The sequence below is a fragment of the Anomalospiza imberbis genome, chromosome 2, assembly GCF_031753505.1.
Source record: "Anomalospiza imberbis isolate Cuckoo-Finch-1a 21T00152 chromosome 2, ASM3175350v1, whole genome shotgun sequence".
Taxonomy (NCBI): Eukaryota; Metazoa; Chordata; class Aves; order Passeriformes; family Viduidae; genus Anomalospiza; species Anomalospiza imberbis.
In genome coordinates, this window is record NC_089682.1 from 78,479,957 (window position 1) to 78,490,788 (window position 10,832).

The 10,832-nt window shown below is 37.0% G+C and overlaps 1 protein-coding gene and 1 long non-coding RNA gene across 4 annotated transcripts in view; both read left to right on the forward strand.

Annotated features, from left to right (window-relative positions):
- The window catches only part of GSK3B (glycogen synthase kinase 3 beta), a 143,839-nt gene that overhangs the window by 9,892 nt on the left and 123,115 nt on the right, over positions 1–10,832 (forward strand). The window lies entirely within an intron of this gene.
- LOC137469334 (uncharacterized) overlaps positions 811–10,832 on the forward strand; it is a 28,184-nt gene continuing 18,162 nt past the window's right edge. Inside the window, exon 1 of the long non-coding RNA XR_010996447.1 lies at positions 811–10,808. This is a non-coding gene — a long non-coding RNA (uncharacterized lncRNA). The remainder of the gene's footprint in view (positions 10,809–10,832) is intronic.

Consider the following 10,832-nt stretch of genomic DNA (forward strand, 5'->3'; position numbering starts at 1 on the left):
AGACTGCTCTACATGTATGATTGCACAAGTTTATCTTTACATGCAAAAGTGCTCACGGTATTCTTGCCCGAGTATCTGGGAAGACTGGTAAGGTGTATGTTTTAACTTGCTTGTTCTGGTTACTCACACTTCCATGTGCAATCTTCTGTGCTGTGGTGCTTTCACCTCTCCCAGTGTTCTTGTGCACTGCTGTGCTTCCAGTGAAGTTCTGAACTTGTGGTGCACTGGGATTTGCTGCAGAGATGAGCAGCCCTCATCTAGTACTTTACAGGTATGCCTTACCTTTTCAGACTTAAGATATGCTAGTGGGGGGAAAAAATGCCAAGGCTGCTAGAGATGGCATCTCTGTCTGGTGTGCAAAATATTTTTCTGGGAAATATGAGGAAGAAGTGTATGGAAAATATATCAGTATCCCGTTAAATTGTTGAACTGATGCAGGGTGTTTATGAAGTAAGGAGAACAAAAAGTTGATGGGTAGGACTCAGCTTTATCGAAGATTGTTGTACATAGGCTATTCCAGTTTTGCTTTGAGACTATAGATGCAAGTTTTTATGACTGTATTTGGAAGACGTGCTTTCTAAGAAAAGTAGAGAATAAAGGCAAGTATTTCTAAAAATTCAGTTCGTGTCTGGGATTTTGTCAGGAAAAGTGGTTAATAAAGGGATAGGGAATTTGTCTGTAGATGAAGAGGAATAATTAGCTTTCATCTGATACTGAAGAGAGCAGATTTTCCTGAAGTCCTGGAGATTTGTTTGTTTGATCCATTGAATTTCTCCAGATATCTCTTGTGCTGATGAACTTTGATTTTTTTGTCTGTGTTAATATGAAACCATCTCATACTTAAATATTCAGTGAGTCAAATAATGGTTATTTGACCATTTTTGTTTTCTACAACTTCTTCAACCCTAACTTGGAGTTATTCTGTGTGTGGAAACAGCTTTGCCATATATATTACTAATTTTTGTGCTTGGGTGTAAAGTAAGTCATTAAGCATTAAATATACAACTACCTCAAAATACGTTTCCCCTATTTTAAAATAAAGATATAAAGAGCTAGTGCAATAATTTCTAACATTCTACCAGATTTATAAATTAAATCTGGAATGTTCTCCCTTATGAAATGTACCTCTTTGGATGTCTGAGGGTAGACTATACAGAGTGTAACTCTTTAAATGTGAAAAATTGAGTGAAACTACAGTGACATTATTGGAAGCTGGGCAGTCTGACTTGAGAGTTGGTGTCCCTACTGAGGGTTCAAGAGTGTATTTTTTCTCTAGGACACAGAAGAGTAGGCTGGTGCAGTTATGAATCACTTTTGCTTCAACTTGGCATAGATTTAAGAAAAAAATACTCCTTTGTGCTACTATCATAAATAGCTGCAGACCTCCAGAAGTTGTTCAGAAATGCCCTCTTAAAAATATGGTGCTCTTCAGATTCTTACAAAGTGACCCATCCCATGGCTATTCTTTGAAGAAAAGCATATGTAGACCGCATGAATGAAACCTCTTAAAAGATCAGCCATGGATTGTGCTGGTAAATGGGGTCAGCTATGTGGCATGAAAGTGCTTGTTTAAAAACACATCATCCACTAAAACCTTCAGATGTCTACTTTTATGGAATACTGTTAATTTTTTTCCTCCAGTGATTTTGTCACTGCATCATTTTCATTTCCTTGGCTTTATACAGCTGAGAGCTTTTAGTTCCCTTAAACTGATGTTGGATATGGGTGACAACATGCAGTGCTGGAGAACTGTGTAATTTATTGTTAGGTAAAATTACTGAATGTGCTTAAAATAGGCAGCATTATATATATATATATATAATTCAAGGCAAATGTCTGTATTCATACCTCCTGTTAATGACTTGGATGTTATTCTTTTTGGTGTTTCCTTATGTCAGCTGTCAAAGACAGGAAAGTGGATTAGGCAATGCCTTGATCTGACCCAGAATGTCTGTTCTTAAAGATCTATATGTTATGTATGCTCACTTTCACAGCATTAACTACTTTATATATCATGGCAGAAAGTACGACTTTTGTTTATCTAAGAACAGGTCTGCAGCCATTATAAAATGAATGTTCTTTGAAGTCAGGATTTCTGTCATACCAGAAGGATGTGCAGGATCAGACCTTCTGCACTTTTGTTTAGTGTAGTAGTAATGTTTTTTTGTGACTAATCTAATTAAAATTTCTAGACTTGTGGATTGCACTATCAGAGACGCTCCTAGGATTAAGGAGCATGTGTTCAAAATCAGTTTAACTAAGTGCTACCCTAAGTAGGATGAAATGTAGGAGGGCCTGATGTCATCTGTTATTCTTCAGTAAGGTTTGACTGTACTGATAACAGGTTTGGGGGTAACTGGGACAATAGGAGATCTGCAGAGAAGAATGTGGAGTCAGGTATTTGCACAGTGTCCATGAGTCAACCAGTGCTGGAGAACTAGCAAATCTTTTACTGGATGTATTGATGGCAATGTTGTGTAAAATACATGGAGTTAGCCTTCCCACTTCTTGGCATGCTAATGAGCTTAAGTACAGCTCCTGGTTTTGGTATTGTACCGGGAGAAGAATAGTTGCAGGCAAGGAAAATGGTCAGAGGTCTAAAAAAGTGCTTTAGAGGAACTTTCAGTTTCCCCTAAAGAAACTAAGGTGCTTTAGTGCTATTAGGGGAAAACTGAAAACCCTTTGGATGATTTTTTTTTTTTTTTTGAGAAGGCGGAAGGGAGATTTCTTTTGATAATGTTGTTTCAATACATAAAAGCTGGAAAGAAAAGACAAAACTCTTGTCTTCCCTACTGGAGATGAGACTATGACTATTTGTAGGCTTAAATTGTAGCAAACACTTATTAAGCTAGTTAAGTCAACTCTTGAGAACAGGAGCACTGGAATAGATAGGGAAGGCTGTCAGATTCCCAGTAGTGCCTGTTTGAAAAATGAAGATGCTTGCCAGGTAGTTTATATATAGAAGTTTGGAGAGATTTTAATTAAGACAGCCTGTAGTCCCTTATGGTATTACTTTATGACATTCCAGTTATTTCTGCGTGGTCTTGAGATGAATTTCAGTTACAGCACACTGATCCTCTTGCTTCTTCCCTTGGGATGAGGTAGCCTTGTGTTACTGGCAGCTTGCTGGCAGTTGGTGGATGTGGAGATAAGGATTTGTGAAACTGGTCACAGCTTTAACACTTAAAAGCAAGGTAGATTCCTAGAGAGGTCATCTAGTCCAGTCCCCCTGCAATGAGCAGGGGCATCTTCAGCCACAGGTTGCACAGAATCTGGTCCAATCTGACTTTAGAAGTTTCTGGAAATGGGGCACCCACCACCTTTCTGTTCCAGTGTTTCACCACCTTCATTGTAAAAAAAAAATAAAAACAAAAAAACCCCCAAAAAAATTCTAATACCTGGACTCATAGAGCTTCCTCAGTGTTGGAGTTTAGGTAAATGTACTGTATTTGGAAAAGCAGTTGGGGTGTATTTTTTAGTCAGAGGTTTAAATCTCCTCTGAATTTTTTTGTACAAGTGTTGTTCAAAAGAAAACTTGCTCTTTGGTAGTCTTGTACTGCAGTTGAGAGCCACAGACTTTGTGGGGGATTTCTAGATCTTGCTTCATGTGGGTCCTGAGAAAAGCAATGCTTTCCTTCAGTTTTTCATCCTGTGCTTCTTGCTTCAACACAAAAGAATATAGCACAAGTCAAGAACTGCTCAGAGCTTCAGGCAGAGGCCAGGACCAAACTGCACTAGCTGCCTAGGTACTAAGCTTGTTAGAGGTGCCTATCTGCTCCAAACAACTTAGAGTGTATTGCTTTGGTGTATAATGCCAGTGCAAGAAGAATATTCATCCATTCATATATAATTACTGTCTGTTCACAGCAGTTGCTTTAATGTAATAAAGGGACAAGTGTTTGAAGATTGCGTGTAGAAACCAGATGTTACACAGAACATGAACCAAGAAAGAAAACACATTCTCGGTCTTGTACATTTGTGGAGTGTAGACAGTTGTTGTATTATTTTCATTTTATTAGTTCAAAATGCAAAGATTCGAAAAGAATCTTCAGATGTTGCCTTTTGTCACTTTATTATCTGAATTTTTCAGGGATTTTAATTGGCTTATACGTAGCTATCTGGCAAGTAAGATGGATGTGTGAAACTGTCAAGTCTAGAGTTGTCACATGAGAAACTATAAAGGTACTTAAGAGATGAAATGGTCATCTACATTGGTACATGGTTTCCCTTTTGATGCAGAAGCTTTGACTAGAACTAAACAAATGCTTTTTCTGTACCTCACAAAGCTATAGTCTTATTCTGTACACATGTGAAGTTCCTGTGGAAGGTTGGAATCCTAAACTGTAAATACAACTGAATTGTAAAATTCTGTTGAGTCCTTGCTTCCATATTCCATGTGATTTTGAATATGAACAAGTTGATGTCAAATTAATGTTTTTTCCTTTTAATCTGCTCAAATAAAAGAGAAGAAATGGTAACTCACTAACCTTATACCAAAGTCCTTCTAAGGTACAGTAGTAGTCCTGGATGCCTTTTCTTTTTTCCATTTGAAATCTTTGGCTGATGGAAGGATTAAAAGGTTAGCTGTAAGCAAGGCTCTTGCTGGAGACGGTCGTACTTCATTTCTAGGCAGTGCTTGGCTTAGGGCTGTGCTTTAGTGTTTGATCTGACTTCAACATGCACAAAATAGTCCCATCTCTTAGATGGCTTAGACTGTCAGGGCGTACAGTTCTTTTTTTGTCTGCAGCTGTCATTATCTGAATGATGGAAGAGTTTACAACTTGTGTATTGTGGAAAACTTGTTCCCATTCCCGGCTGGTAGCTGTGAGAGACTGGGATGCTTCTGACATTCTTCAGCTTCAGTGCTGTGACAGCAACAAGAAATCAACAAAGTAACCTGGCATCAGAAAAAGCAGCAAGAAAAGAAGTAAGGTAGAGCCTAACCAAGTGGTCTTTTGGGTTATAGGAACCATTCAGATTGAGTTTTCTGAAAATTAGGCTTCAAAGTAAAGAATAACAATAAAACTAAATGCTTAAATCCCTTCTCTTCCCTGAACTTGGCTGGGAGTTTAGGATGCATTAAATGAGTATGAGGCAGTTGGTAAGCTGACTGAAATTTTAAGTTAATGCAGTTCTTATCATTAAAGTATCTTTCTCATGAAGAGGAAATGGAGAAAAGTACTCATTCCTCCCCTTCCATATTTCTAAAATACTAGTAAGATGTCTTTGTGTTTAAAGTCTCCTCTGGTTTAAATGGTCATATGTCACTTTCTTAGTCATTTACATTTGTTGTACTCAGTATCTGTTGAAACTGCAGGCAGCCAGAACTCTTGAATGGAGTTCTCTGGAAAATGTTGATTTTAATGTTTGCAATGCCAGAGTTTAGCTGATATTACATTCACAAGAAGGGTATTTTTTTTTGTGAGTTTCAGTTTGGTGCAAGTCTGTTTTACAAATACAAGGTTTTTTTCAGGGAAAAGAGTAAGTGGAACAGCAAGCTTGAAAATGGGTCTGGTTTAAAGAATGCTGCAATGCACCTTTGGTTTAAATAAAGAAAGCAGTGAGAATTTGAAGTTTCATATCCTACCAATGTCTTAAATACATTTTTTGAACAGAACTTTTTGGATACTGTCTTGGTACCTTTTTAGAGATGGTGGTAGAAGCATATGTAAGTGGGCTAAGTTTCTAGATTTGGACTAAAATTGATGTGCTGATCAGTGGATCCAGCTGGGAAGTTTTTAATTAAGCATGCTAATTAAGTCATGTGGTGTACCCAAAAGCAGCATTTTATTATAGGGGAGAGGAACAGTTTTCTTGGAGGCGAATGAAGGAGAAATACTTCATTGAGCCACTCTAACTCCTGCTAGTGGGAAGAAAATATGGTGTCTAAAGCCACTCAAGAAAATTTGAGTACAGAAGCAAAATTTATACTCTTTTTTTGCTGCATCTTGCCTTTTTCTGCTTTTAAACAGCTTTTAATACGGGACAAATTCTTTGCCAGTCCAGGTGTCTTAGAAGTAGCGTGCTTTGGAGAGCCCATATGCTGAAAGCCTGGACAAGGTTCTGCACAAGGATGCTGGCATGAGTGGCACAGGTGAGCAGTATACTGTCAGGGTGATAAGTGATTGTGGTGGGTGTTCTGCAGTGGAGACAGGGAAATGAGCAGAGCTGAACTGCAGCTCAGGATACATGTGGAGAACTAAACACCCACCTGATTATTGGACTTCATAGAAGAGGAGTTCAATCTGAAGCACAAGCTGGGATATCAGGGGAAAGGTGAATCAGGAAGTGAAACTGATGATCTTTGTCTTAACTTTAGTAAAACAGTCAGATGTAAATGGTATTTTTTTCTCTGTAAGTACTATGGGTGCAGAATGAGCAAACATTAATTGCTGCTTTTACTTCTCTCAAGTACACTGCCTGTGTAAAAATAACAGCACTGAAGTTACAAAAGGATGTATTTTCTGCTGAAATGTCTCTTTCTGTTCTCCCCACCCAATGGAAAAGATTTTTAGAATGTTTTTCCTCAAGAAAAACTATGCATCTTAAAGACTTGTCTTCACTTATATATACCCAGGGCTATACAATATAGCATCCTTCAGTAAGTTGCTGGATTTGAGAACCTAAAAGATATTTTTTACTTCTCATATATCTTACAATAATTGGAAAAGTTAAAGCTGATAAGTTTTCATGATTTTTTAACACTAGCAGCATAAACTCAAAAAAACAACCTCAGACATGCTGAAGGGGATGTTCTGGTGTATATGGAAACATCCTTTGTTGTGGCTTGAAGAGAAAGCCTTGGTTGCTCTTGTTAAAGAACAATTGTGTGCCTTCATCCAGACCACTAAAGTGACTGAAATAAAGCTAAAGTGAATAAACAGAAACATTCTAATCTAGTTATTCATGAACATGTATGAAAAGTTTCTTTGTGGCTAGTAGTAACTAGAGCAGCCATGTAGCTTTATCAGATGTTGAATTGTCTTGGCTTGCATTGAGTTCAGGAATTTTCTATATCAGCAGACTTATTTTCCAGTTTCCTGTTTAGGATTTGAGACCTGTACAAAAAAGCATTTTGTCTGTAGGATAATATAAATTTTTCTCCTGAATTTTTTGTATTAGGAGAAAATAAATAAACTCTATCCTGTATTGAATTTGTCTGATTTGTTCAACTTTTCTGCCATTCTGGAAGAGACATTAATATTTTTTGCCATTGCCTCTAGCATATTAGGAATGCTCACATATAATTTAGGGGAATCCCCTTTTCATTTTCAAGTCCATAACTACCAGTGTTCTGGTTGTAATCCAGGTTAGGGACTGAATGAGTATTATGCCAGGAACGTGTATCGCTTGGTGTTTAAGTTGCTTGTCACTGTCACTGTTTGTGCAGCCTGGTTGGAACTTGGGTTGTTTGCCATTTAGAGGGGAGTTGGATGTAGTGTCTGACATGAGAGAATGTACTGACTGGTACTGCATGTTAAAATGTAGTGGAAACCAGCTTGATTTGAAAGTACTGCAGGCATGCCTTACCTTCTGAATCTTAAGGTATTACAGTTAAGTTTCTGCTGAATTCCTGAGATAAATGGGGTTATACTGTTAGAACAACCTCCTGTAAGCCATCAGTGTGACACCTTGGACTTTTAAATTCAGTGTTTAGAGTATTTTTGTACACATTCGTTGTATTGGAGAAAAATGGGGGAGAATACTTAAAAGACATAATGAAGTTTTGATTTTTGGTTTGTTTTTGCAAAGTACATGTCAGATTTTGTGCAGAATATCCTTATCAAAATTGTAAGCCTTATAAATGAAGGCAGTTAGATAAATTTACTTGAGTTCTGTTTTAAACAAAATTTTACTTCTTAATCCAATTTTTTCTTTAGTAGTTTATTGTATGGCTTGTTTTGGTTTTTTTTTTTTTTTTCTTCTTGTAAGTAATAAATTAAGGGACTTCTTGCTTTTAGTGAAACAATATATTCTAGATGTGAATAGAAGAGTTCTTTCTCTGGTCTTCTTGACCTGTTTTTTCAAAGGATTTTGTGAAGGCGGAAAAAAATTGAAAGCAAAACTGGTTTTGGTCAGAATGCCTCACCTATTTCCACTTGCTGTTCTCACATCCCTGACCTACTAACAGCAAAACCTTTTCTAGAAAGCTTTTTTTTGGTGAAGGCATTAGGCAAAAATCTTGGACAAATTAAGATTGTTAAGTGTTCAATGTGGTTGATTATGAAAATCTGTTTCCTAATGCTTCTTCAGGTGAGGAGGTTCAGCATGATAAATGCTCAGACAAGAGCAAAAAAAATTAATTAATTTTGGCAGGGTCTTAACTCTAATCAAGTAGTAAAACATCAGTACTGTTTCTGCTGTTTCCAAGCATAGGTAGCCTTGATGAGATTTTGTTTGGATCATGACTCACTAAACTTTTCTTTATTTCAAGTGCTCTTGGACTTGGATAAAAGTGCAAGTGTCTGTTTATCATGTTTTATTTATTTTTAATTCAGTGTTGAGATGTGCCACTTTGTGTTTTTATTAAGTATTTTTTCTTCTCTCTGTTGACTCTTCCTGCTATGTTTTTTTTGTATTGAACATTTTGGCTAAACTCATGGTTGTTGGTTTTGTTGTGGTTTTTCTTTCTCCAAGTGGCATTTCTTACATGGATAAGCACAGCTTCAGAGGAATCATTACAAAGAATTTCTGTTGCTGTTACATTCCTTTGGTAACGTGGAGCGTGTTGTCCTTGGATGGTTGAGCTCAGTGCCTCATCCAGTCTGGTGACAGTGTTGTTGCTGGAACAGACACCTGCCTCTGATCCTACAGGATGCTACCAGATATGTAGCACTGGGAAGCCCTACCATGAGCACACTGAGCTCTTGTAAATCTGCCTGTTCCATGAAAATAACATGCTTTTTTGGTCCTATCAAGTAGTCCAGAGTTGTGTGCACTTTGTTTATAGCAGATAAAAAGGAACTGGGATACACAAAAATGAAGCACCAGTTTAATATGCTCTTTGAGGATGTTTCTGGTCTCTTGGTTATTGTGAAGCTTCAAGACTGCAGGCAGTGAAATTAATTGTATTTACAAGGCAATCACTTGGTCATTTGAAGTAGCTTGATCACTGCAGGGTTGAGAAGAAGTTTTCTCAACTCTTGGCAGAACCCTTAGAAAACTTCTATGAAGCCTGGCTAGTCATTTCTTCTGGTTATGAGGTGTCAGCCTCTTCCAGTGCTGTCACATATGGTTTATAACTGGATGAATATAAACAGCCTTGAACTTCTAAACTCTGGCTTAAAGGCTTCCTTTTGTTGTGTGGGGTTTTTTTTTTTTTTGTTTTGTTTTTTTTTTTTTTTTTTTGTGAAAACCAAAATGCTTAGCCTTTTTGATGTAGAACCATCTGGTTTAGTTCACCAAAGTACACCTGCAGGTGTAATCTGAGGTGCTAAGGCATTTAAGTTGCTGCATAAATCTGAGGGTGATGTTCCACCTTGTAGTAAGGCCATGAAATAACCACAGTTACTATGAAGGTGAGAAGTTTTGCATCTGAATTTTGTGTGTGGCCAACTGTGGTTCTCCTTGGTTTCCTCTGACTGCTAGTACATTTCCTGCTGGTGGTTCCAGAAAGAGGAATTGAGATATTTTTGCCTGTGTCTGTCTTTAAAATGTGAATTCAACTTAAATGATCATCTATACTCTAGGAATGGAACTGTTTATTTTGGCCTAATTTTGTAAGTATGCTTTGCCTTTGATTTGCTGACAAACTGGGCTCTCAATCTGATTTTTATGTAAGAAAATTTATAACAAAAAAAAACCCTCTAATATTATTGGTTAATAGTTGAAAATATAACACTTTAGATAAGCATTTTATTCTTTGAATAATTTCCAGGAAGAACTAGCTAGCTGCTTGATCTTGGTTGGAAGCAGACCGAGCACATGGTCTGTATGTCCCTCTGCTTCCAAATCTTCGCCTTCATGTTTCCTTGTGTGTTCAAACTCAATGTTTTGCCTCCATACTTCTCCCAGTATACACCCAAATTAGAGTTGTTGTTTTTGGCTGTGATTCAGGGCTCAGAATTTACTGTTTTACAGAAAAAAAAAATAACATGTTTCCACTCAGAATTCCTTGAATTATAATCTGGCTGCAATCCATTGTTCTGAATATGAGGCTAAAACTGTACTTAAAAAAAAATGCCTGCCTTCAAAATTTCCTATTTTTCTCTCTTCCCAAAGGAAGTATAGTTACATTGCCATAACAAGCATTCTTCATTGTGGTACAGTATTACTGGAAAAAACAGTGATTTTGAAAGTCAGTGATTATCTATAGGATAATAGATTTTTGTTTGATACGTTGGTGTCTGAAGTGATGGCCACAATTAGTGTACTGAGGGTTGAATGGTTTAATGTCTTTCAGTGTAACTCAGAAAGAATGAAAATATATTTTAATTTCGTCAACTTTCCTAAACAACCATGATACTGGGATGTCTGGCTGATGTGGAATATTAGGCTTTTTGAGTCATATCAGAGGGCTCAATTACTTTAATATTTATAATGTATATCCACTTAAAAATCTCAGAACATGCAGTGGGCTTAGGGAAAGCCACTAATTTGTTGAGAAAACACTAGATTATTTACACAGCAGAATGTTTGAATCTTTGCTTTAATGGTAAAAATTGCTATACACTTAAATGTCTGAAATAAGAAATGTATTTTTGTTCAAACTTTAAAAACACATTCAGTATTTTTGTCTTGTCTTTAGGAAGCTTTATTCCAGCAAGAAGCATGGTGAGTTTTGGTTATTTTGGAATATTGACATAGTGGTTACTTTGGAATAGTTTTGTTAC